At 43.5% G+C, this 27353-nt stretch overlaps 1 protein-coding gene and 1 non-coding gene across 2 annotated transcripts in view; one reads left to right on the top strand and one right to left on the bottom strand.

The window, feature by feature from the left end:
• LOC126236253 (protein singed) overlaps positions 1 to 27353 on the top strand; it is a 374185-nt gene that overhangs the window by 52845 nt on the left and 293987 nt on the right. The window lies entirely within an intron of this gene.
• Trnat-ugu (transfer RNA threonine (anticodon UGU)) lies at positions 22576 to 22650 on the bottom strand. The gene has a single exon. It is a non-coding gene; the product is annotated as a tRNA-Thr (tRNA).

Genomic DNA, 27353 nt, shown 5'->3' with positions numbered 1-27353 from the left:
GGTGAGCTGCACGCTGAGGCCGCTCCCTCACGCACCTGCCGCATTGATCGCGCGCACTGCTGCAGGCCCGGCTAGCGTGCGTGCGTGCGTGCGTGCGTGCGTGCGTGGCTTGACGTGGTCCTCCCCCTCTGTTATCGACTCACCACTGCAGGCATGCACTGAAAGCCACCGCCATTCCCCACGAGGCTAGGCAGTGAGCACAGGACAGCCGCGAGATGACTACCTGGGGACCCTCGACTGCAACTCCAGACGATACAGTCTCTGTCTGACGTCACTATATTAAAACCAGCCTCTCCGTCACCTCATTGATGGCGGCACCAATTTCCGAGCGACCTCTGGAATACTGTTCAGTTGATATTTAATGACATTGTATTCTCAATAAAAGTTTCTTTTTTATAATGATTAAATCTTGTACAACGTCGCAATACCTCGTTCCACACGTAAATTTGTTTTCAGAAATAGAAGACAGACTGCGAACTCACTTTTAACGATGGTCTGTGAAGTTACAGGCCGAAGTTAAGGATTGATATGTTAACCAAGAAGATGCGAATGGCATTCTGTTTAAGAGGTTTTGTGTCCAAATGTTACGAATTGAATGATAAGGGTCGTTATATATCTCGTAAAAAAATATTTATCGAAATTTATGAAATACCACTTCAGAGGCCTTTCTCTTTGCAGTTGTCTGTTCAACTCGATAACTTGGGTTTACGTAACCTCAAAACTGATTACATTTTCCCTATAATCAAGTAAGAAGGGATGTTTGGAGCCTTTGCAAAAGCGACAATTTTTAAGCCAAACGACTACTCAGAGCTATGCAACAATAAAAAATCCTGCGGGCACATTTGCATGAGTTGAAATTAAAGATGTTTGTTGGTCATCAGATCTAAAACGCGATGAATGACGAAAATTTTGAGAATAAACAATACTACAGTGTTCTGTGTAATCAACGTTTTCTACGATACTTCGTGTCTTCATATTATTTCGGTACATGTGCTGGATTATGCAAAGTCATAAAACATGAACGATTATTTTGTGTAAAAGGTGAGCATTATAGATAGAAATGTATGTTATTTAATGGCTCACAGTGCGACAAAAACAGGAATTTACTAAAGAACGGTAGTTTTGTGGTTTGTAGAAAGAAAGAACTACCAATAGAATGTTTCAATCTCTTTGCTATCCGTTGACGTGACTAAACGTAAAACCAGTGACTATTCCATTAATATTGGAAATTTCGGAGATATTAAATTAGCTGCACTATACTGCACGTGCAATATTAATGCAAGAAGTCAATGAAATGTTTTAACATTAGAGCTTGATTTCAGCTATAAACGAAAATCTGTAACTACTGTCGGCTACACTTGGCATAGTTCGTAATGACAGAATCTCGGTCTTTTTGCCCTCCGTCACTTGATGTAGATGTAGGTTTCATATCATAACACGTACACAGATAGGGGCGTGCGCGGTCTGTATATATCTGTGGTCTACGCCTACTTAACCCCCCTCCCTCCCTCTTCCCCTCCTCCCCCTCCCCCCCCCCCAACCACCCACCCTCCCACACACACTCAGTCTATACTCTTTTGTAGAAGTGTTATAAGAAACCTGAGATAAATAACTAAAGTCAAGTGTCAAGAAATAATTGTTTGAAAATCTGAACAATGTTACACCAGGCATACATCACACTTACTAAAGGTGATGCCGCTCTGCGAAAGTTCTCGCTACCTCACAGAAACTTCTGTGACTAACATTCCCCGCTTGTATCCTTGCAGCCTTGTGAGGGTATCTAAAGTATTTTGGGACGGGTTGAACCTATCTATACCGGACGTTGGCCTTGACTCGTGACGTAATAGTGTTGTGGCGTGTGACGTCATGCGTGAGCGAACTGAGAGGGAAAGCACAACACTGTCAATATTTATTTCGCTTTTATATTTGTTCAAAATGTAGTTTGCGCAGACAGCCTGATCTGAAACGTCGCCCGAGGTCTAGATTGAAAGACGACAGTTAGATTTGGAGTTGGTGACACGAACGGTTGTAATGTCCCATTTTAGTCATATTGGATGTCGATGATAACGAAATGCAAACTAACACAGGGCTAATGTTGCAGTAGTGATACACAGACCTAAATATGCCATAGTTTAGCTGGACATGAGGACTGTCCGTGATATTTGTGTAGTCTAGTGCAGTCAGTGGAATCACCAGAGTATGCGGCACCCAGCTAAAGATTTCTTGCTTAATTAAGAGTTGTCATTATATGTACTCGTGGTACGCTGCACATCAACGTTCAGTAGTCAAAAATTCGCTGTGCCCGATCAGAAATCGTATTCGGATTGCAGAGTATTCCAGCTAAGCACATTAACTCCGATAACGCCATCTCTCAAAACTTTAGGGTAAACCGAACCTTCAGTTTTTGGATGCTATAGCATCACTGCACACATGAAGTGAATACGAAAGAGAAGTACGCATCAGGGAGAAAGTACACCCGCTGGGTGCCTTGTTTCGCTAATCAGTGTTTAATATTTCAGTATTAGTCGCATTGTCTTTAAAAACTGGTATCCCTTCCCCCGCGATTACACGAGGCATAGGGCACATGGGCGTGCCAGCTGCCTAACTAGCTCTCCCGTGATTTCCTTTTCGTCAGATAGCTTATGCTCGGCAGTTACCCACTTGCAGTGCGTGCAACGAGAGTTTATCGGTCCGAGGTGCGACGCCTATTGCAAGTGGAACGGATTGTCCATAGAGTAGGTGTTGGCAGCGCACTGGGGATGATGTCACAACTCTGTCGTAACGAGGTACGCAGCCGCACTCACAGCTTTGTATTTTCCCAGATTCAAATGGCACTGCCTTTCACCGGCCTTTTAGTACAGGGTTACTGCCGCTAAATGTCTTCCATTCTCCGTTCGTCAACATGAGTTTAACCTGCATTGCTACGGTGTTTGGCGTTAACGTCTTAGCCGTAACGGAGGAACGGGACAATGCTGCTGCGTGCGAATGAATAGTATGAGGTTAAAAGTAAATTTTCTTAACCACATTTTCATTTCTGGATGAAATGGCTTCCCAGAAACCGGTATGCGTAATACATTTTCACCTGATGGTCTCTGAGATTGCTGTCCTTTAGTTGCTTCAAAAAATGTTCAAATGTTTGTGAAATCTTATGGGACTTAACTGCTAAGGTCATCAGTCCCTAAGCTTACACACTACTTAAGCTAAATTATCCTAATGACAAACACACACACCCATGCCCGAGGGAGGACTCGAACCTCCGCCGGGACCAGCCGCACAGTCCATGACTGCAGCGCCCAAGACCGCTCGGCTAATCCCGCGCGGCTTTAGTTGCTTCATATATATTATTGTAATAGGGGAAAAATGTGTTGCCTTCTGTCTCTTCGTGCAATTCCATGTGGTAGATGCCTTGGTTACATCCCCAGCTCATATTCACTTTGCAAGAGGAAAAAGATTCCACCAAACATCAACAAATTTGTATCTGTTTGGTGGACTCTGTTCCTGTACGAAACGAACCGTTGCTCTAAGAGAGGTATTCGATCGACTGGCAGCTAACAATGGGAATCAAGTGCAATATACGACTCGAGAAACTGCCAGTTTCCTGTTTACAGAAACTAAACTAGTGGAATAAGTTTATTTACGGCATCTCACAGTTATTCATTCGCTCCTTCTGCAGAATGTAGTTCTTGAACCCTGACAGCGGTTTTATGCAACTATCATGTTCAAAATGGTTCACATGGCTCTGAGCACTATGGGGCTTAAAATCTGAGGTCATCAGTCCCCTAGAACTTAGAAGTACTTAAACCTAACTAACCTAAGGAAATCACACACATCCATGCCCGAGGCAGGATTCGAACCAGCGACTGTAGCGGTCGCGCGGTTCCAGACTGAAGCGCCTAGAACCGCTCGGCCACACCGGCTGGCAACTAACTTGTTGTAGTTGTTTACGTGTATAACAAATTCTTTAATCTGGTTGATATTTACGTTATCTGACCGAAAGCTATCAGAACACCCCTAGATAATGCGGGACTAACCACAAGAGATAACGAGAAAAGGAGGTGGGGGGGGGGGAGTTTTGTTTTGTCGTTGGAGAAGCAGTAATAGCAGAATGGGTTCGTCAGGAGAACTGACTGACTTGAAACGTGGCGTACTCATTCGACGTTGCAAGGATATCAAGTACGTCAGCGACATTTCCACTCTTCTAGAGGTGCCTAAATCCATTATTCGTGAGCCGCGCGGGATAGCCGCGCGATCTAGGGCGCCTTGCCACGGTTTGCGCGGCACCCCCCGTCGGAGGTTCGAGTGTGTGTTTTGTCCTTCGCGTAACTTAGTTTAAGTTAAATTCAGTAGTGTGTAACCATAGGGACCGATGTCCTCAGCAGTTTGGTCCCCCAGGAGCTTTTCAGCTAATAGGCTGTAAATATGAAGAAAAAAAATTTAAAAATCGCTGCCTTCTCTGGTTTCCGTTCTTGAGGAAGATCGTGTTGCCATTCGTCCACAGACACACACACACCTCATTGAAAGCGACCGCAGCAGAGTTACAGCCGTCATAAAGCGAACGGGTGGACAAGCCCCATATACACTAATAGGTGTTCGGATACTGTTTATCAGACAGTGTATTTTAATTGACTGAGACGACTAGAAAATCATTTATGGAGATAGTGAATCACATCTGCTGATGAATTGTTCATAAAAGACGACAAAAATAAATGTAGTGGGCAACAGAGGCACAATCGTGACTGCATTTAAGTGTTAAAAAGAAAAACGTGAACCGAATTTGGAAGCTTGAGGAATAGTTGGAAACTTTTATGCAGATTTGCCCCTACTAAACTGAGACTGGTCATGTGTTAATTTAGACGTACAGGGTGGCTTTAATCAAACTTTCGCTTCTTGTGAGAGCCGTCATCACAAAAGACTGCCCGTAGGACAATGAAACTTTGCGGAAACATTTGTAAGGACCTGAGGAAGAGAAATAACGAATACGCAGTTGAAAGAAACACATTTTAATATCCACATGAGAGGTTAACATTTATTAATAGCGTACAATGTTTACCGTTGCTCGAACGTTGCTCAATGTGACGTCCATCTGCATACCATACAGCGCGTTTGATTGCTATACTGCTCTTGAAGAATCTCTGGTGAGATGTGGGTTGTGACAGTTCGTGCACTGCTCGAAGATCGCACATTGCGCCCAGCTTTCTCAGCCGTGGCAATAGTTACTTCTTCAACAAATTTGTGGCGCGATTGGCCTCCCGCCTCTCCCAGGAGCAGTTCCCAGGTAGATGGTTAATTTGAACTGCCTAACCATGTTCTTCAATCCTAGTGCGCAAAGAGGGTCTCTCCGTGTTCCTTTAATGCGTCGATACTCGCTAAGAGCAGCAGCGATTGTTGTTGTTTTCATAAAACAGCTTTTCGAATGAAGACCTATTCACCTTGTCCAGACCCATATTGACTGAGTGCAACTGTAATCCACAATCATGCTTACAAGGGAACCTCCCCACCACACCCCCCTCAGATTTAGTTATAAGATGGCACAGTGGATAGGGCTTGAACAACTGAACACAGATCAATCGAGAAAACAGGAAGAAGTTGTGGGGAACTATGAAAAAAAAATAAGCAAAATATACAAATTGAGTAGTCCATGGGCAAGATAGGTAACACCAAGGATACTGTTAGCTCAGGAGCGCCGTGGTCCTGTGGTTAGCGTGAGCAGCTATGGACCGAGAGGTCCTTGGTTCAAGTTTTCCCTCGAATGAAAAGTTTAATTTTTTATTTTCAGACAATTATCAAAGTTCAGGCACTCACACATAATCACTTCGCTCTCCAAAATTCCAGGACATGTTCAGATTTGCTTGGATATATGCAGGGTTTGACGGTCTACACACGGAAAAATTTGAAAACGTTAAAAACATATGTTTTGACAGAGCACAGTGAAAACTGTGCGACTGTGAAACTGTTGCATTCATTTATTGCGGTTTGTGAGACAAACTCTTATGTTTTCATCACTTTTTTGGGAGTGATTATCACAACCACAAGAAAAACTAAATCGAGCAAGGTAGAAGAATCTTTTTACCCATTCGCGAAGTGTGCAAGTTAGGTGGGTCGACAACATGTTCCTGTCATGTGGCGCACATGCCGTCACCAGTGTCGTATAGAATATATCAGACGTGTTTTCCTGTGGAGGAATCGGTTGACCTATGACCTTGCGATCAAATGTTTTCGGTTCCCATTGGAGAGGCACGTCTTTCGTCTACTAATCGCACGGTTTTGCGGTGCGGTCGCAAAACACACACTAAACTTATTACAGTGAACAGAGACGTCAATGAACGAACGGACAGATCATAACTTTGCGAAAATAAAGAAAGTAAACTTTTCACTCGAGGGAAGACTTGAACCAAGGACCTCTCGTTCCGCAGCTGCTCACGCTAACCACGGGACCACGGCGCTCCTGAGCTTACACTATCCTTGATGTTGCCTATGGACTACTCAATTTGTATATTTTGCTTATTTTTTCATAGTTCCACACAACTTCTTCCTGTTTTCTCGATTGATCTGTGTTCAGTTTTTCAAGGCCTATCCACTGTGACAACTTATAACTAAATCTAAGGGGGGTGCGATGGGGAGGTTCCCTTGTTAGAGTTTGTCCTACATCGCTGTATCAGTAAAGACACCTGACGGCAAGTCATGACAGTAACAACGTAAATCCTGAAGCGCACATCGCTATAAAGTTTGGTAACCAAACGGTAAATAATGGCTAAAGTAGCGAAAGTTTAATTATAACCATCGTGTATATCAATGCGGTCTCTGTACTGAATGTTAAGGTACACAGAATTATTTCATATTCTTTTATTTAGTAGCAAAACAGTTTAATTTCACCCAGACAAATTTCTGTATTACTGTACTGCGACCAGTAGATTATTTAATTGTTAAAGATACACTTATGTGACATTCCAGACTACAATGCTATCTCGCGGCGAGTTGCGGCATGGCGTTCCTTGAAGTTTCAAAAACACCTTTGTCGAAAGTCGTTGCCGCAGCGGACATCCTCGGGGCAACTGTAACAGTACGTGTCTGACAATCGTTGGAAAATGGCAGTGGAGCTGTGAGGCATGTAAGGTTCAAGGTATTGATACTCCTTGAGTATCGATATCTGTACCTTACACGTAGCGGCCAAGCGCAGCAGCACTGTCGCCAGGGGAACCCCCCAGTGATAGAGAAGCTCCGTTTTAGACGTAGCGGCCTAGTGCAACAGCACTGCCGCCAGGGGAACCCCCCAGTGATCGCGGCCTATCACAGCAGCGATGCCGCCAAGGGAACTCCCAGTGATGGAGAAGCTCGGTTTGGCGCCAGTCGTTACGGGTGGAGCGAAGGGCAAGTAGTAGTGGGGAGTCATGGCTGGATGTCAGATTAGGTTGGACGATACATGGCCGCGTGACATGAGAAGTTCAATAAATCCGTCAAAAGTTGCAGTTATAAATATTAGAAGCGAGTCGTTAGTAAAGACTGGTAGAAGGAATAGTTAACTCAAAAAAGTGACGTTCATATCTCTCAGGATTAACCGCTAGTGAAGAATAGTAATGGCATGAATGATGATTCTTGTAGGGGATGTACCGTTAGGCACAGTGCCCATTTTTAGGCTTCAGTTGCATGTTCCTTTGGAGTGAGATACCCGCTCTAAGCTGTGCAGCATAAACATAGTTCCGATCGCCGGAGTTATGTCGACACAGCTTGTTTTAGAGAAAAAGTTGGCCTTGGTGGATACAAATTAACGGGCAGGCATCTTACAGGCAACAAGTGTTCTTGAGTCCTCCAGCGAGAGTCAGGTTTCTGGTTGCTTCACCATGACGACACCCCCATCCTACAAAACGAAGACTGTACACGAGTTTTTGGCCAGTAAATGGATCACAGTCCTCGATCACCCACTGTATTCACGGGATTTGGTCCCAGACGACTTCTGGTTGCTCCCCAAATTGAAGATGGCAGTGAAATGACACCGTTATGGCGCAGTTAAGGATATCTAAGAAAATTGTACCGGACTACTAAATGCAACTCCAAAAGAGGGCTACAACCAAAAGTGTTTCAAAACACTTTTAAAATGATTTCAGCTGTTTTGATTCAGGCGGAGACTATTTTGAATAAATGCAGTGATTTTGTGAAAGTAACCCATGACATTTATTTTTCGTAGGCACAGTCCTAACGGAACTGGGACTCACCGTGTACACTGTTAAGTTTTTTTTATGCTATTTACACGATGGACATTGCCTTTTTAGCTTACAGTGGATATTGAAAAGAACTTGCAAATCACTTTCACATTTATTTGTTAGGTTTTTTTTAAATATTCGTCCAAGATACGATGGATTCACCTGTAACTAGATAGTACACTCGTTATAGCATATCAATACTTACACAAGACAACGTAAATGGACAGAAGCAATGGAGAGCCTGAATTTCCAGACTTCAGGCCGACAAGCATGGACCCTGTTAAGGAAATTAGGAAGTGGAGCACCTATTCAAAGACAGACAGCAAACGTCTCCCCAAACACCATGGCATCTCATATAGTGGCCACGTCCAGAGCCCCTAGTGACAGAGCACACACGATCAAGATAAAACGAGAACTCAGGAATCTGAGGAATAAGGCGACAGAAACTGAATACGCTCTCCCTTTCTCACCCAAAGAAATAGAAACAGCACTCAAAGAGGCCAAGCCAGGGAAAGCACCAGGACTCGACAGCATTAACCCAGAACTCCTGATACACTGTGGTAAATACACAAAACTCTGGCTGGCGAGATTCTTCACCGACATCATCCAAACCGGTAATGTGCCTAGTGACCTCAAAAGATCGAAAATAATAGCCATCTTAAAACCAGGGAAACCAACAAACTCACCGAAGAGCTACAGGCCCATAGCACTACTGTCAGTAATATATAAATTGTTAGAAAGGCTCATCTACAATAGAATCTGCCAGAAAATACTCAATGCTATACCAATCGAACAAGCAGGTTTCAGACCAAACCGCAGCTGTGTCGATCAAGTTCTCTCACTCACGACGTACATTGAAGCTGGGTTCCAAAGAAAGCTTAAAACCTCTGCAGCATTCATAGACCTGTCAGCTGCCTACGACACAGTCTGGAGAGAAGGCATGATCTATAAGTTCCTCCGCATAATCCCATGTAAACTAACAGCTCGCCTACTAAACAACATGCTGAATGACAGAACGATCCAAGTCACCATGGGTTCAGATATTAGTTCTCCGAGGAAATTAAAAAATGGCCTACCTCAAGGATCGGTGCTTGCACCACTCCTCTTCAATCTCTACATTGCAGACATACCGGAAACAAGATCAAAGAAGTTTGGCTACGCCGATGACTGGGTCCTTGCAACGAGAAGTCAGTCATTTGAAGGGGCAGAGGAGACCCTAACAGCTGACTTGGAGAAGATGGGAGAATATTTCCGAAAATGGCACCTGCAACCTAACGCCAACAAAACAGAAGTATCATGTTTTCACCTAAACAATAAAGCGGCTAAGAGGGAGCTCAGAATAAAATTCGAGACCACATGGCTTACCCACAATAAAACTCCAAAGTACCTAGGTGTGACCCTCGATAGAACACTCTCTTTCAAAGATCACCTAATGAAAACAGCAGAGAAACTAAAAACAAGGAATAACATTATACAGAAGCTCTGTGGAACGACATGGGGAGCGGCAGCTACTACGTTACGGACATCAGCCTTAAGTCTCGTCTTCTCAGCTGCCGAATATTGTGCGCCGGTATGGCTAAACAGCCCCCACACCCATAGAATCGATGCACAGCTCAATAACACAATGAGAATGATCGCTGGTGTAATAAAGACTACACCCGTGGAATGGCTCCCAGTACTAAGCCACATACCACCCCCTAACCTACGCCGCACAAACGCTCTTATAAGAGAGTACAAAAAGATAATGAGCAATCGGAATCTACCCATCCATGAGAATATTGAAGATGCCACCCAAAGCCGCCTCCGCTCCAGAAGGTCACCCATCAGAACCGCAATAGCCACATCTGCAACAGAGGAAGAATTCAACATAACCAGCGCCTGGCACCAAGAATGGTCCTTAAAGAACATCAGCAAACTTCCATGTATCTCCCAGAATCCTTCAGGTTTTGACTTACCACGCAAAATCTGGGCAACTTTAAACAGAATTAGAACTAAACATGGCAGATGCGCCTATTCCCTCTACCAGTGGGGCATGACAGAATCGCCGCTATGTCAATGTGGAGAAAATCAAACTATCCAGCACATAACAGAAGACTGCCCCAGGACAGCCTATGATGGGACCCCAGAAGATTTCCTGATGGCGACTCCAGAATCAATAGCATATATTAACTCATTAGATGTTTGTTTGTAATTACTTCCAAACTACTGTAACTTTGTATAACTACTGTAACATGTGTATTATGTGTAATTTTGTATAATTTTGTATAATTCTGTACAACTATTGTAATAACTGTAAGAATATCTAATGCCAAATTATTACAATTTTGCATATTGATTGTAATAACAATTGTGTCTAAATGCCATACGCTAAATAAATAAATAAATAATACTTACACGGCCCGCTAACCCTGTGACAATGGTAACGAAGTTGGACTGTGTTAAAGAGGGAGGGAGGGAGAGAGAGAGAGAGAGAGAGAGAGAGAGAGAGAGAGAGAGAGAGAGATATCCCTCCATACTTTTCCATTAAGCAAACACGTACCTAATATTGCGAACTCATAAACCACTGGGTGGACTTAGTTAACGTTTCAGCCGGTGACACATTACAGCGTTACCGAAAATGAAGGTGATCTGAGAGTCAGTGGGCTACTATTCTGTAATTTCAGTTCAGACTCGTGTAAGTCGGTCTCAGCGGCGAGTGCAGTACCGCAAGGCGGCCTGACCTAACTGCTTGTGACTGACGCCCGCCACGTTTGCTGACGCAGCCTTCAAATGTTCTTCACTGCATTGCGGTTGAGCTCGTCCACGCAGCACACGAGCACCTGCCGCCTCGCATATCAGAGAAGCGAGTTGTCATGTGGGGACGACGGGCGGCCGGTTCCGGGAACCGGTTCCCGTTCCAATTAACTGTCAGCCGTCTCCTCGCTCGTCACTCGGCCCCGCTTTTACTTGTCACTTAAAGCCCCAAAGATGTAATTCCTTTGACTCCACCGCACCGTTGGTATGCAATGCTTGAAAGGCTCAACGCTCAAATGCCTCTGTGCTATTCATACTCCCCGAAATGGTGCTTGAGGAAGAGCCACCGTCAGAAGGTGGGGAAAAAAACGCCAACTGCTGCTGTCTACGGCCCGTAATGATCCACGTATTGCATCTTCACATCATCCCAGCATTCCCTCTTTTGTTTTAGTTTCATATGTCACCTCCAACGTCCTCCTCACCGTAAAAGACCATCTCTCTGTCGCAGGAATTTTTTTTAATGCGACAGAACATAAGGCATGTAAACATTTCGATAACCGCCGGGGTTTGTATCACTGTTCGCCGAGAGGTTTTGTCCTGATATCATTAACCATTTAATTTGTGTCTGTCTGTCTGACTGCTATTTAATGTAGTGCTCCAATGGCTAGTTTAAATTTTTACCAGCTGAGAGCAACTTGAAATAAACGTCAAAATTTCTAAGAAGTTTAGTTTTATAGAGTCAACTCATTTTAAATCGTGCTATTTTTTTTCCTTTCCTGCTTTGCAACGCAGTATATGACAGTCGAGAGTCTCCACTATCTGCGTTGCATTGTCTTATCCGTTTATCCTTTTCTTCCAGTATTCATTCTAGTGTTTTAAAATACAAGTAAATTAATTACTTTTGAATACACTATGGGCACACCAGTGATCAATATCTTATAAATAATTACTATTAAAAACAGTCTTGATCACGATTTATTTAACAAGGTGACCGGTTTCAACCACTACTGTGGTCATCTTCAGACCTATAAGTTGTATACAATGCTCTAATTAGAGGGCTACATACATTAAACAAAATACATAAAGTTATAAAGCTATAAAACGTTGAATTAACATTGAGTAGGAACCTCTTTCTGTTGAAGAATCACTACTGGAGAAACCAGTGCACGTCTTACTATATATAATGGAGGCTCCACCCACTTCTGACTGCATGATGTCATTATTAACCAATGAGTTATAAGTCGAATTACAATTTAAAATTTCTTAGTTACAAGAACATTGTCAAGAATTAGAAATAAATACACACTAAACTTAGCTTATTAAACAGCTATTGTCAATTAAGAAGCGTTAAAAATATTTAAATACACTCCTGGAAATTGAAATAAGAACACCGTGAATTCATTGTCCCAGGAAGGGGAAACTTTATTGACACATTCCTGGGGTCAGATACATCACATGATCACACTGACAGAATCACAGGCACATAGACACAGGCAACAGAGCATGCACAATGTAGGCACTAGTACAGTGTATATCCACCTTTCGCAGCAATGCAGGCTGCTATTCTCCCATGGAGACGATCGTAGAGATGCTGGATGTAGTCCTGTGGAACGGCTTGCCATGTCATTTCCACCTGGCGCCTCAGTTGGACCAGCGTTCGTGCTGGACGTGCAGACCGCGTGAGACGACGCTTCATCCAGTCCCACACATGCTCAATGGGGGACAGATCCGGAGATCTTGCTGGCCAGGGTAGTTGACTTACACCTTCTAGAGCACGTTGGGTGGCACGGGATACATGCGGACGTGCATTGTCCTGTTGGAACAGCAAGTTCCCTGGCCGGTCTAGGAATGGTAGAACGATGGGTTCGATGACGGTTTGGATGTACCGTGCACTATTCAGTGTCCCCTCGACGATCACCAGTGGTGTACGGCCAGTGTAGGAGATCGCTCCCCACACAATGATGCCGGGTGTTGGCCCTGTGTGCCTCAGTCGTATGCAGTCCTGATTGTGGCGCTCACCTGCACGGCGCCAAACACGCATACGACCATCATTGGCACCAAGGCAGAAGCGACTCTCATCGCTGAAGACGACACGTCTCCATTCGTCCCTCCATTCACGCCTGTCGCGACACCACTGGAGGCGGGCTGCACGATGTTGGGGCGTGAGCGGAAGACGGCCTAACGGTGTGCGGGACCGTAGCCCAGCTTCATGGAGACGGTTGCGAATGGTCCTCGCCGATACCCCAGGAGCAACAGTGTCCCTAATTTGCTGGGAAGTGGCGGTGCGGTCCCCTACGGCACTGCGTAGGATCCTACGGTCTTGGCGTGCATCCGTGCGTCGCTGCGGTCCGGTCCCAGGTCGACGGGCACGTGCACCTTCCGCCGACCACTGGTGACAACATCGATGTACTGTGGAGACCACACGCCCCACGTGTTGAGCAATTCGGCGGTACGTCCACCCGGCCTCCCGCATGCCCACTATACGCCCTCGCTCAAAGTCCGTCAACTGCACATACGGTTCACGTCCACGCTGTCGCGGCATGCTACCAGTGTTAAAGACTGCGATGGAGCTCCGTATGCCACGGCAAACTGGCTGACACTGACGGCGGCGGTGCACAAATGCTGCGCAGCTAGCGCCATTCGACGGCCAACACCGCAGTTCCTGGTGTGTCCGCTGTGCCGTGCGTGTGATCATTGCTTGTACAGCCCTCTCGCAGTGTCCGGAGCAAGTATGGTGGGTCTGACACACCGGTGTCAATGTGTTCTTTTTTCCATTTCCAGGAGTGTATGTAGGAAAATGAACTTCGGTTTGGCAGTACATGGGTTGCCCTCTCAAGGCCTGTCAGTGAACCATTTGGAACCACTGGTTGCTATGGTGAAGTTAGACGCCGTTGCAAAGATGAAGCAGCATGCTTTTTTCACTGAAGTTATTGTGAGGTCGATAGTCGAACTAGTGGTTGCCATGGTGAGGACGAACGCCAGTGCAAAGATGTGGCAGCAGGCTTCTTTCCAACGAAGTTGTTGCGAAGTAGAATGGCAAAGTGGCGTCAGACGATGTATTATTGAGCAGCAACTTGTCTTTATTGAAACGAAAAGAGTAAGCTACAATAATCTGTAGCTGACATGTATACTACATGCTGTCCAAATACGATACGAAGTAGTTGTCTGTATGTATGAAATATTATCTATGAAGTTGATATGTAGATTACATGTGCTTTTTTAAGGCATTGCTATTCCTCAAGTTATATGCCAGTAATATAACCAAATAAAAATGAAAGAATTTAAAGTTATAAAATTATGAGCCAGTGTCAAAAATAAAACGATGTGAATTAGCAATATGCAGTCTAAAAGCATAAAAGCAAAATTCTAAAACAGATAGTCAATCATAAAATAATGTTTGGTAAAAGACAATTACAATGTAAAGATAAAATATTTGCTAAAAGTCTTTATAATTAAAAGAATATATATATATATATATATATATATATATATATATATATATATATATATATATATATATATATATAACCTTTCAAGACAAAGGACAGAAGAGTAAACATTCTAAATCAGATCATCGAAAAGCCCAAAGAAATGTTTGTCTTTGAACTGAAGTTGTTCGTTTAAAACAGATAATGGATTACTTTTGTGAAGTGAAAAAATTTCTATTTCTTCTAAGGTATTTAGCAGTGGTCCTTTTGGCACAGTATGTAATATTTTCAAATTGCTAGAAATGCAACCCTCAGAATGATTGTATCCATCAAGATGTTGACCAAATATTGATTTGATACGTGCAGTACCAGTAGTATGTTCTTTGAAACGTGTTAGAAAGTTACGGCCAGTTTGGCCAATATACTGTTTCTCACAGTCATTACATATTATTTTATAAACGCCTGACTTTTGGTATCTATTTGAGTCTCCAATTGTGTGTTTCAGTTTCATCTGTAGGGGGTTAGTAGTTTTAAATGCTATTGTCACGCTTGTGTTCTTAAATAATTTATTTATTTTATCTGAGATAGGTCCCATGTATGTCATTTGTGTAAATCTCTTCTTGGAATTTATAACAGCATCATTTTTTTCTTGTAACTTTTGATATAACAGATCAACCTGAAGGGAATTATAATTGTTAGCAACTGCTATCTGTTTTAATGTATCAATTTCCTTTTGGATTGCATCATGTTGGAGAGGTAATTTCAGTATCCTATGTATCATAGTTTTAAAAAATGCCATTTTTGTATCTTAATGGATGGCATGATGTAGCATTTATTATTACGTCGGTTGATGTGGGTTTTCTATAAATAGAAATATTATGTTTTCCATTCTGATTTGTAATTGTGAGGTCAAGGAAATTAATACTATTGTTACTTTCGTGTTCTACTGTAAATACAAGTTTTGGATGTAAATTATTTAATTTGTTAGCGAAAGCGTCAATTTCTTCCTTAGAGCCGTTATATAATAGCAGTGTGTCGTCAACATATCTTTTATAGTATATAATTTTATTTGTTATTTCTTTCATTTTTATTTGGTTATATTACTGGCATATAACTTGAGGAATAGCAATGCCTTAAAAAAGCACATGTAATCTACATATCAACTTCATAGATAATATTTCATACATACAGACAACTACTTCGTATCGTATTTGGACAGCATGTATACATGTCACTCAGACATCTATATAAATTCAAAATCCAGTCGTATTTACATCTCGGTGCGTTTGCATGAAAATGAACCTCGCAAGAGAAAACCAAATTGCCTGCAAACCAGCGTGTAACGGAGTGGGTGACGTACAGCCGATAGCATTGTCGGCCAAAACCGTTGCAAGCACATAAATGTTCACAAACGTGGATTTTCTATCCATTTTAATTTTTTAACCGTTAGAAAACAAATATCAGGAGCGAAACATCAGCAACAGCTCACAACTTGTTAAATTATTGACATCAGAAATTTTTATTAATTTATTCTGAACATTGGCCTGTCGACTAGCAGAATCGTGAAACGCGTATCGAAGCGTTAACTCCCGTGATGAAGTAGTATATATCAACACACATTTCGCCCTAACGACTTAATTTTCATTGCGCAATCAGAAAACATTATCGCCAGGCATCCACCGTATTCTGTTAAAACGAAACGGTTGAATATGAACGCAGACAACGAACAGTTTTAGCAGAGATCGTTTTCAACCTACGCACCGCCAGAGTCCATTATTCTTCGCGGTATGCGGTGAAAGATTCTCGATCTGGCTTCCGTACGCTTCACAAGTAGGACATTTTCATCCTCACGGACTCCGTCACCTCTACACGAAGCCACACCCGTAATAAATCAATATGGATGAAGTATAACAATCTGTTGCTGTAGGCAAAGGAATGAAAAAATGGGCGATGTTTGCATGAGCGAATGACCAATTATAGTATATTCTGTCGTGATTTCGTAAGAAGTAGAGGGTGGCTTGACGTGTCAAGTGGTGGTCAGTCAAATTGTGGTGGTGGAGATCCATCCAGTAACAGGATTAATAACGGATACTGCTCTATCGGGCACCACAGCTGTAATACGGCGGTGGGTAATTACTCCCCAAGAAAAGCTAAGTTGTGTTTCCCCCCCCCCAAAAAAATAGAAGTTATTAAAATTATTTAACGAAGGTGTCGACTTTGGAGTCATCAAAGACGAAACATTGGCTCAGTTGTCGACCGTGCGTTTGTTGGAACAATACCAGGCTTTCGACATCTACATCTACATTTATACTCCGCAAGCAACCCAACGGTGTGTGTCGGAGGGCACTTTACGTGCCACTGTCATTACCTCCCTTTTCTGTTCCAGTCGCGTATGGTTCGCGGGAAGAACGACTGTCTGAAAACCTCCGTGCGCGCTCGAATCTCTCTAATTTTACATTCGTGATCTCCTTGGGAGGTATAAGTAGGGGGAAGCAATATATTCGATACCTCATCCAGAAACGCACCCTCTCAAAATCTGGACAACAAGCTACACCGCGATGCAGAGCGCCTCTCTTGCAGAGTCTGCCACTTGAGTTTGCTAAACATCTCCGTAACGCTATCACGCTTACCGAATAACCCTGTGACGAAACGCGCCGCTCTTCTTTGGATCTTCTCTATCTCTTCTGTCAACCCGACCTGGTACGGATCCCACACTGATGAGCAATACTCAAGTATAGGTCGAACGAGTGTTTTGTAAGCCACCTCCTTTGTTGATGGACTACATTTTCTAAGGATTCTCCCAATGAATCTCGACCTGGTACCCGCCTTACCAAGAATTAATTTTATATGATCATTCCACTTCAAATCGTTCCGTACGCATACTCCCAGATATTTTACAGAAGTAACTGCTACCAGTGTTTGTTCCGCTATCATATAATCATACAATAAAGGGTCCTTCTTCCTGTGTACTCGCAATACATTACATTTGTCTAAGCTAAGGGTCAGTGATTTCCGTGAAGTGATTCAAGAAAACCACCGAAAACTGTAATTAAAATTGTAAAGTGTGGATTTCGACTCTATCTTGTGAATACGATCTGTCTCCCAAAACTACGCCAAGTCTCTTGTTGTTAAAACGTAATGTGATGTGTACAGGTAGTAACGACTGCAGTGAGAACCTAGCCGTTGCTGATAGTCCCCTTGTCCACGTTGCACCGGCACGTTTCTATGGCAGCTGACTGGCGTGCGAAGGTACAGGACGTGTCGCCTTTTATAGGGGCTCAGCTAAGCTGTGTCAGGACAGACCTGCAGCTGAGTTTGCGGTTAGCCGTCTCGCGTCTTCCGGCGGCGTCATGGTCTGACACGCGCCATTGAGGCGATCGTGCATCACGTCTCAGCACCTCTGCGCATTGCCAGCCAGCACGGTTATCAGCATGGAGCTAACGTCCGCCATGTGCTACTGACGTCTTTCACGGCGACTTCAAAATACGCATCGCTAAGGAGAGAGTGTTCTTCGTCTGACCTGAAAAATTATAGATCTCCTAACATACAGGGTGTGTCAAAAAGATTCTCATTCAGGAGACTATATTTGCTACATGAATGATGATATATGCACAACTATAATCAGCAAGCCACCTTACGGTGTGTGGCGGATGGTGCTTCGTGTACCATTGTCATTTCCCCAATAGCCGCGAATGATTTGCGGAAAGAACAACTGCTGGTAAGCCTCCGTGTGGATTTTTTTATCTCAATGGTCTTTCCACGAAATACACGTACGTGGGAGCACTGCATTGCATGACTGTTCTAGGAAGGTAAGCTCTCGGACATTTAGCAGTTGACCGCACCGTGACACAGAACGCCACTCTTCCAGCGTCTGCCACTAAAGTAGGCGTAGCGTTTCCATGAAGCTTTCGCGCTTACTGCTGTGAGATGTCAAAAAAGTCATGGAATAATTCCTAATACCGTGTCGGACCTCTTTTTATCGTGCGTAATGCAGCAACTCGACGTGGCATGGACTCGACAAGTCGTTGGAAGCCCTCCTGCGGAAATATTGATCCACACTGCCTCTACAGCCGTCCATAATTGCGAAAATGTTGCCGCTCCAGGATGTTCTGCACTAAATGACCTCTCGATTATGTCCCATATATGTTCGATGGCATTCATATCGGGGCGATGTGGGTGGCCAGATCATTCGCTCGAATTGTTCAGAATGTTCTACAAACCAATCACAAACAATTGTGGCCTGGTGACATGGCGCATTGTCATCCACAAAAAATTCTGTCGTTATTTAGGAACATGAAGTCCATAATTGGCTGCAAATGGTCTCCAAGTAGCCGAATATAATCATTTCCATGCAATGATCGGTTCAGTTGGACCAGAGGACCCAGCACATTCCATGTAAACACAGCGCACGCCATTATGGAGTCACCACCAGCTTGCGCAGTGCCTTATTGACAGCCGGCCGGTGTGGCCGGGCGGTTCTAGGCGCTTCAGTCTGGAACCGCGTGACCGCTACGGTCGCAGGTTCGAATCCTGCCTCGGGCATAGATGTGTGTGATGTCCTTAGGTTAGTTAGGTTTAATTAGTTCTAAGTTATAGGCGACTGATGACCTCAGAAGTTAAGTTGCATAGTGCTCAGAGCCATTTTGAACCTTATTGACAACTTTGATCCATGGCTTCGTGGTGTGTGTGCAACACTCGCCCCCCTACTATGAGCTGGTACCAACTGAAATCGGGACTCATCTGACCAGGACACGGTTTTCCAGTCGTCTAGGGCCAAACTGATATGGCTACGAGCCCAGGAGAGGCGCAGCAGGTGATGATGTGCTGTTAGCAAATGCATTCGCGTCGCTCGTCTGCTGCCATAGCCTATTAACGGCAGATTTCGCGCTCTGTCCTAACGGATACGTTCGTCACACGTCCCAAATTGATTTCTGCGGTTATTTCGCTTAGCGTTGCTTATCTGTTAGCACTGACAACTCGAAGCAAACGCCGCTGCTGTCGGTTGTTACGTGAAGGCCATCGGCCACTCCGTTGTCCGTTGTAATGCTTGAAATTTGGTATTCTCAGCATACTCTTGATACTGTAAAACACGGAATTCTTTAACGGTTTCCGAAATGGAATGTCTCATCTGTCTAGCTCCACCTACCATTCGGAGTTAAGTCTGTTAACTCCCGTCGTGTGTCCATATTCACGTCTCAGACTTTTTCACATGAATCACCTGTCAGTGACAGCTTCGCCAATGCACTGCCCCTTTATACCTTGTGTACGCGATGTTACCGCCGCCTTTGTATGTGCATATCGCTATCCCATGAAGTTTGACATCTCATTGTAAATGAACTTGTACCAAAGCGTGCTGCTATTCTTTGGATCTTCTCTATTTCCTCTGTCAATCCTATCTGGTAGGATCCTACACTGACGTGCAGTTTTGATATATTGATAGAAGGAAGCTTTTATGAGCTATCTTCTTCTCTCGGTGGACTACATTTCCTGAGGATTCTTCAAATGAATCTGGTTGGCGTCTGCGTTACCTGCGACTAGTTGTATGTGAAAATTCCACATTAAATCGCTCCGTACACGTACTCCTAGATAGTTTTGTGTAATCATACAATAATGAGTGTTTGTGCCTATTTACCTTACTACGTTGTCTACTATATATATATATATATATATATATATATATATATATATATATATATTGTGTGTGTATTTGAGGTTTCGATTAGTATGCCCTTTCCCTCACTCAGTCGTAGTACAAAAAACTCATCTGATCAATGTTACAACTAGGCAGAAAAATTCTGCGACGAACCGGATTTGACCCATTTCGCCACTGACAAGTCTCCAAGAGACATTGCAGGAAAGATGTGACAATAGTGACGGATTGATATTTTCACGTCTCTCCCTTAATTCGATAGTTATCAGTTTGGCCCACGAACAATGTTTGGGGTATGTTGACGCTGCGTTGCTTTGGCCTGTAAATTTCTTAACATTCTATCACTTGACATTACAGTCGTGAAGGTACTTTCTATGAAGTTCGATGTAGGAACTTTTGATTAGTAGATAGTAGTTTGTGATTTCAACGTACGTTCTTACATGGTTCCGTTCAGTTTCCTCTGTTATTTGCAGACCTGCTCCAATTATGCATGCAGACTTTTGATTTGTCGACAGCCAGGTACATACAATAAAGTTAGAGCCAGTCTATGTAAGAAATCAGACGGAACTAGTCATATAAACCTGTGTTCCCTTTTGTGTGTTTATTGGCCCTCGGTTGCATCCATACAGCCAGCCGAAATATACTGTGTCGTAGAAAGTTAAAAAAAAACTTCAATTATATTGGGAATAAGTGAATAATATTAAAAGCCAACCAAACATACAAATTCTTTCAGCAATACTGAAATAAAGACATCGGTCCCTTCAGTTAACACACACACACACACACACACACACACACACACACACACACACACACACATTTGTATTAACAAATGCCACTCTAATCTGTAACTGTCTAAATTATCCGTAAGCAGGAGGATTAACGCATGAGGAGGAAGGGGTTGATGCATGAGGACTAGTCCAGCTCTGTAGTCAGGCAGTCGGATCCCCTTCTGCATCGAGGGCAGCCGAATGAGATTTGAGTAATGTCCTGCAGTTCCGCATAGCCGCAGTAGGGCGATGTGGCAGCCGCATTTGAATTTCAATCTAGCAATGATCTTCACAAACTGTTCCGCGGTCTCCATGCCAGGCAAGCTGCAGTGTAGAAACCCCTCCGCAACATACCGTTGGGTCTTTCGTAAACGCAGATGGCTTCCGCTGTACCAGGTGCCCTTGCCTGCATGTTCACTTTCCCATACATCATTCTAGTCAAGCCTCCAACCACAGAAATGAGTAATGAGATCATCTGCAGGAATTCATCACTCTTGTAAGCCAGTCGTCGTCGCGTCCTTACCCAATTGATGGACATTTTCGTTCCCCACAATCCCAGCATGGCCTTCGATTCTCACAAATGTGACACCCTTGCCGTTACGATACAGCTCCGATAGAAAGGCAACCGTTCGGTATGCAAGGTAAATCCTACCTTTGTCCTTACCATTTAAGTGCTTTCAGCGGCAGACTGAATAGTTCACTCTTGTTATTTTTAATATTAACATTGTCACTGCCAACGAAGACCTTGTATTTAGACCCGTCAGTATACAGATGCGTGGCACTTGGCCATTTTTCGAGAGGGTTTTCTGAATCGCTATTATTCATTACTGGGTTCTCAGTGTAGTTCAGATTGTCTGCACCTAGTACCTGGTTGATAAGTTCGTACTATTTTTCGAAGTAGTGTGGCATGTGCGTCCTTTGAAAGAGGTGTTGGTTCTTCCTTAGCGATGAGATCGCCTCCAAAAGTGATGGTGTTGATTTATGAATCCAGCAACTGACGATGTAGCATCGAACTGTAAGGTCTCAGGTTCTTTGTATGTATCTAAACATGCGGTGCGTGGTAGAAATCTTCTCAGTGACAAATCTAAAGTGTTCAGTGAGAAAAATTTACGTCTGCAACAATAAGAATGCAGTGGGAATGTATTCACATCTGTTGGACGAATGTTGATGGTCACTGCATATTGAATGTTAGCTTCTGATGTGCAGTCAACTTCTCTCTTTACATAGGTTACCACTGAGGGACGTGGCACAGTGGTTAAAACAGTGGCCACTCTTCAGAAGAAGCGGCGTTCAAATCGTCGTCCATCTATCCAGATAAAAATTTTTAGGTGATTTCCCAAAAAAGATTAAGCCGTGTGCCGGGTTGCTTAATTGAAAAAGGAATCCGTCGGATGTCTTTCTCTATAAGTGATCGATCGGAGCTTTTGCTCCGTCTGTAATGAAATAGTCGTCCACGATGGCCTAAACTTAGATGCGAAATTTTTCAGTTTCCTCTAGGGTTTCCATTTTGTTTTCGTCATTTATACCGTGAGAGTTTCTTACGTACTGTAGACCTGACTTAGTTTACTGAATCACCTGTTGTCAATTGTTAATGCCAGTTCGCTTTGTGGCAGAGCCTTTGTGTCTAGCAGCAGGTGTTCTGTTACATTAATATATATGACGGTAGTATCTGTTCCCGAAAGAACAGTTACCGTGGATGACCATGCAGCTTTGCTAGAAATGAAATGATAATTAAATGGATACCCTAGCTGCAAACAGGCGTTGATGTACTTCATTGGGGACATGTTGAAAATTTGTGCCCCGACCGGGACTCGAACCCGGGATCTCCTGCTTACATGGCAGACGCTCTATCCATCTGAGCCACCGCGGGCACAGAGGATAGTGCGTAAGCAGGAGATCCCGGGTTCGAGTCCCGGTCGGGGCACAAATTTTCAACATGTCCCCAATGAAGTACATCAACGCCTATTTGCAGCTAGGGTGTTCATTTAATTATCATTTCATTGTTACATTAATGTTGTGTCAATTATGGAGAGGGGGGGGGGGGGAGATACACGAAACACTGCACATCACACACCAACAAGTCATCAGTCTCGCCTCTCTTGACATATCCGCACTTATCCCCCCTCCACTACGGCATTGACAGCTAAGTAAGAGAACAATTTTCAGGAGGCTGTCAGTATAATTTAAGCAATGTTGCTGTCTAATTTAACTATCACTTCGTTGTTTTCACTTTCCTCCGTTTTCGTTTTACACATTCCGCTTTCAGAAATTCGTGCCACTGGCAGAACTGACCAGCGCGCAAAAAAATCGCCAAGTAAGTGGAGGATGTTCTCTGTCCTCGGAGCGTTTCCTGCTGTGTCCCACGGTTCACTAGTCTGTGTGTCAGATCTCTTCATTGCGGAATTTCCGGCAGCCGCGGCCGTTACACGGCTGTAGATTACCGCAGAACCCGGACCGCTGTGGTCACCGGGGTCGGCAACAGTCGACGACCCCGGCGCCGTCGGAGGTCCGCAGCCGTTTATCGGCCGGTTCGGCGTGTCCGCGCCAACAGCTCTGCGAATTATGTCCCGCCTGGCGCGGTGCCAAGTCGCAAAGGGTGCATTTCACACTGGCGGTCGCGCTCTTCGTTTTGCGTGGCGCGGCGCGGCTCGCAACTTTTCGCCTTGCCAGGCCGGGCAGCGTACACTGTGTACGGATGAGCGTGTGTGACTTACATTCGTATTCATGCTCCTTTAAAATTACCACTGCATGATACAGCGCGTATAAGCTCAGCAGACAAAATATTAATCTCAACCTTCAAAGAGCATCAATGGTCGCTTTGGAGCACTGTTGATGGTATACGACTAGCACCAGTCGGTCACGTATTCTTCGCTGCTGATGTAAGTTACGGCAGTGAAGTGGTGTGTATGCACCACTCGACTGTATGAAATGAATGCAGTAACATGGGTCGACGTGATAGACTGCCAGGAAGAAGCTGTCGCATTTGGACTAAGGCTGTTATAAAATATCGATATTCGATACTTCCCAAGGAAAGTATAGATATATAACCATCGGTCTTCCCTTTCCCGATATGTCGATATCAAAAGGCCAGTATAGAATGAGTCCGCAGCTCGTGGTCGCCTTTTCGCTTCCCGAGCACGTGGTCCCGGGTTCGATTCCCGGCGGCGTCAGGGATTTTCACCTGCCTCGAGATGACTGGCTGTTTGTGTTGTCGTAATCGTTTCATCATCATTCATGAAAGTGGCGAGATTGGACTGAGCAAAAGTTGGGATTTTGCATGGGCGCTGGTAACCGCGCAGTTGAGTGCGCCCCCCCCCCCCCCCCATCCCTCCCCCTCCCAAACCAATCATCATCATCATCATCATCATCATCGAATGCTGATATTTTTATTTCACATTTTTTCCGCGATATGTTGTAAACATTTGAAGTGATTCTTCTGAAATCGTAATAGAACATAATTTTACTTTCACTGGAGCCTTACTACTTTTTGAGCTTTCATCACGCCCAGTTTTTTTTATTTTAATTATTGTTTGAAGCAAGCGTAGGTGGCACAAATGTAGTAGTCCGATTCCAGTGCAGGGTGGCGGTGTGAATGGAATTACACGATTTCCGATATGAAGAAACAGCACACCAGTTGCGTTAAAAAAATAAAGAAAAATAAATTAACGCAACTAGTATGCTATTTCTTCACATCGGTATTCTTCAAGAACAGTTGCTGAAAATGATGAACAATATGCGAATGATAAGATTGGTCTTCGCGACGGGTGGAGACGTGTAGTGGAAACGCTGACGTAATCGACGCTAGGCGCTACCAACAGAAACTGCAACGTTTAACTTCACTACGCATTTTTCCTACATTAGAGTGAAAAAAGGTTTATTTCGTCATGTAGCCAATGACAAATTAAGAAAATAATGTATCAGAGGTTAATCGGAAAGGAATATCGCATGTACACAGTTGTTAATTATCAACAAAACTGTCGACCAAAAAAGCATTGTAATACAAGCTTTCTATCTGCGCAAAGTCCCATTATTAACTTACAGATTTTTAAATCGTGTGTTTTTTCCTTCAATTCTTTCTATAATGGGAAAGGCATGCTGCTAGTTTGTTGATATACAGAATATCTAATAATAAATCAGTTCCGGCCGAAGTGGCCGTGCGGTTAAAGGCGCTGCAGTCTGGAACCGCAAGACCGCTACGGTCGCAGGTTCGAATCCTGCCTCGGGCATGGATGTTTGTGATGTCCTTAGGTTAGTTAGGTTTAACTAGTTCTAAGTTCTAGGGGACTAATGACCTCAGCAGTTGAGTCCCATAGTGCTCAGAGCCATTTGAACCATTTTTTGAATAAATCAGTACTTAAAGATAGAACTCTAAAACATGCAGTGTATTTACAATATGCAGCCGAATTTTCATAGGCCGATACATCGATATCGTGTCCTTCGATATATCAATATTTCTTGTCTATTTATCAAGACCAGATAACAATATTTTTTAATACCGAAATATCGGATACCCGATATTTTTAAAAATATCAGCAGTCCTAGTTTGGACGCACCCATTATTACACCGTGAATGAAGTTGCCCGATTTGTTGGTGTATCAAAGCGGATTGTCCAAAGTGAGTAAAATGAACGTTGCACCACACGCAGCCATGTAACACGGCGAAAGAACAATGTTTTAAAAAGGTCCTAAATGACGGGGAAAGGAGTGGAGTGTCACGCCTCGGTTTCAAACCTGACGGGAATTGCTGTTGTCTGTGAGTACAGACATCCAGTTTCCGACCGAACTATGCGAATGGAATTATGTGCAATGGCATTTAGAGTCTGGAACATCGCAGACGTCACTGCTTAAAGCGGCACATAGAACTGCACGTCTTCACTGAGCCAAACAACCCAGAATCTGGGTTCAGTTCCGAGCGGATAAATGTGAATGAATTAGAGTGGAATAGTAACCATAGCTATTCGTTGATTTCCCTATTTAAATCATTAGGAATAATTAATACTTCTCAATTGTTCACCTTTTCATGCCAACAATGTAACACGTTTCTTTCTCATTTGTAGTATTCTTCTCCTAATAATAATCAATGGTGAATTAAAAACTTCAAGCCTACCCATTTTTTTAAGTAAACAGTCAAATTGTGATTGGTGGAAAAGGACTGACCTCTTTACCCCGTTAGGCAGGGAAAAGTGACCACTATGTAAGCTTTAAGAAAAAAGTTTTATATCCCTTAAAATATATTTTTACCGTAGCTATAAATATTTGGTGTGATATCTTACTGTATGTAGATTCGAGATATACATGACACAACCTTCTGTTAATAGAGTTTTCATGAAAATTTAATTTCACTTATAGCGTCCACTTAACCCCACCTTCCCCTACATACTTAGGTATTACTTTATGAGCGCGACAGATTTTGTCGAGTTTTTTATTGAATGTAGACTGACGGAGTTTTTATGTTTAGGAAGCAAACAGAAAATAATTATCTAACGCCGTGCCAAGCATTTCCGAGTAAGCCGTAAAACAAATTCAGAGGCATTGCATCAGACTCTACTCAATTTAAGATTCAACAAAATCTGTCTCATAAAGTAATACCTCAGTATGTACATAATATTGTTCAACAGATAATAAAGATGGAGGAACTTCTCCAAAACATGTATGGGTGCTAAAAACAATAAAAATTGTTTGCTGAAGGCAGAACCTAATTTCCGTATTACATATCAAACAGGATGTTTACTCAACATTCACGATTTTGCCCTTCCTTCTGCAGACACTGTCATATTCCAAGCTGAAAACGGCCGTGTTTACGGGACCTCAGGGAGCAAATTCCTGGCTTGAAGAACACTCAGGCACCCTGCCGCACCTCGGGGTCTTGCTGAATCATCCCCACCATAATCCTATAGAAAATATTTCGGACTAATTGCGACATCGGATGAAATGTAACAGTCAGCCTCCCAGCTTGTTTTGCAGTTTCTGTGAGACCTGATCATCAGTGAGTGTCTTCAGTTGGATATGGCATGCCTGAACAAACGTGTGGACCTTCCTCCTCGCAGAATCGAAACAATTATCAAGAGTGCTGGCAGCGTTACTCTCTGATAGCGTCTACTTCGTGGGGATCACTTTTTTTTGTCCTGTGTGGTTAGCTGACATATTGTTCCTGCTGTCGTTGCGATAGAAACTATAACGAACTGAAATTGAAACAAAGTCTCACGTGACTCAATATTTTTTTGTGAACATGCGTGGGATATGGTTGGTACAGAAGCAGTTCTTGTAGGGAAGAAGATAAACGCCAGAAATACGTTCTTCGAGGTTCTGTAAATAATCAGATATTGGTTCGCAATTAGCTCGCAGTAGTTTCTCGTCTCCAGAAATTTCTTTCCATGTTTAGTCAATGTCGAAACCACACACGTAAATAGCCTTCCTCTAGTCAATTGCCGTGTCGACGTGAATACACCGGTTTCCTTGAGATCCCAGAAGTTAAGCGCCGGTGGGCGGGGATAGTATTTACGTCGCGTGTTGTTGGTAATTACGGCAGAGGGAACAGGAGGGATTGCAACGTAATGTCCCTGATCACCCGTCT

This window comes from Schistocerca nitens, chromosome 2, assembly GCF_023898315.1.
Source record: "Schistocerca nitens isolate TAMUIC-IGC-003100 chromosome 2, iqSchNite1.1, whole genome shotgun sequence".
In the NCBI taxonomy this organism is placed as follows: domain Eukaryota; kingdom Metazoa; phylum Arthropoda; class Insecta; order Orthoptera; family Acrididae; genus Schistocerca; species Schistocerca nitens.
Note: the sequence above shows the minus strand (reverse complement) of the source record. Positions and strands in the feature narration are given on the sequence as shown.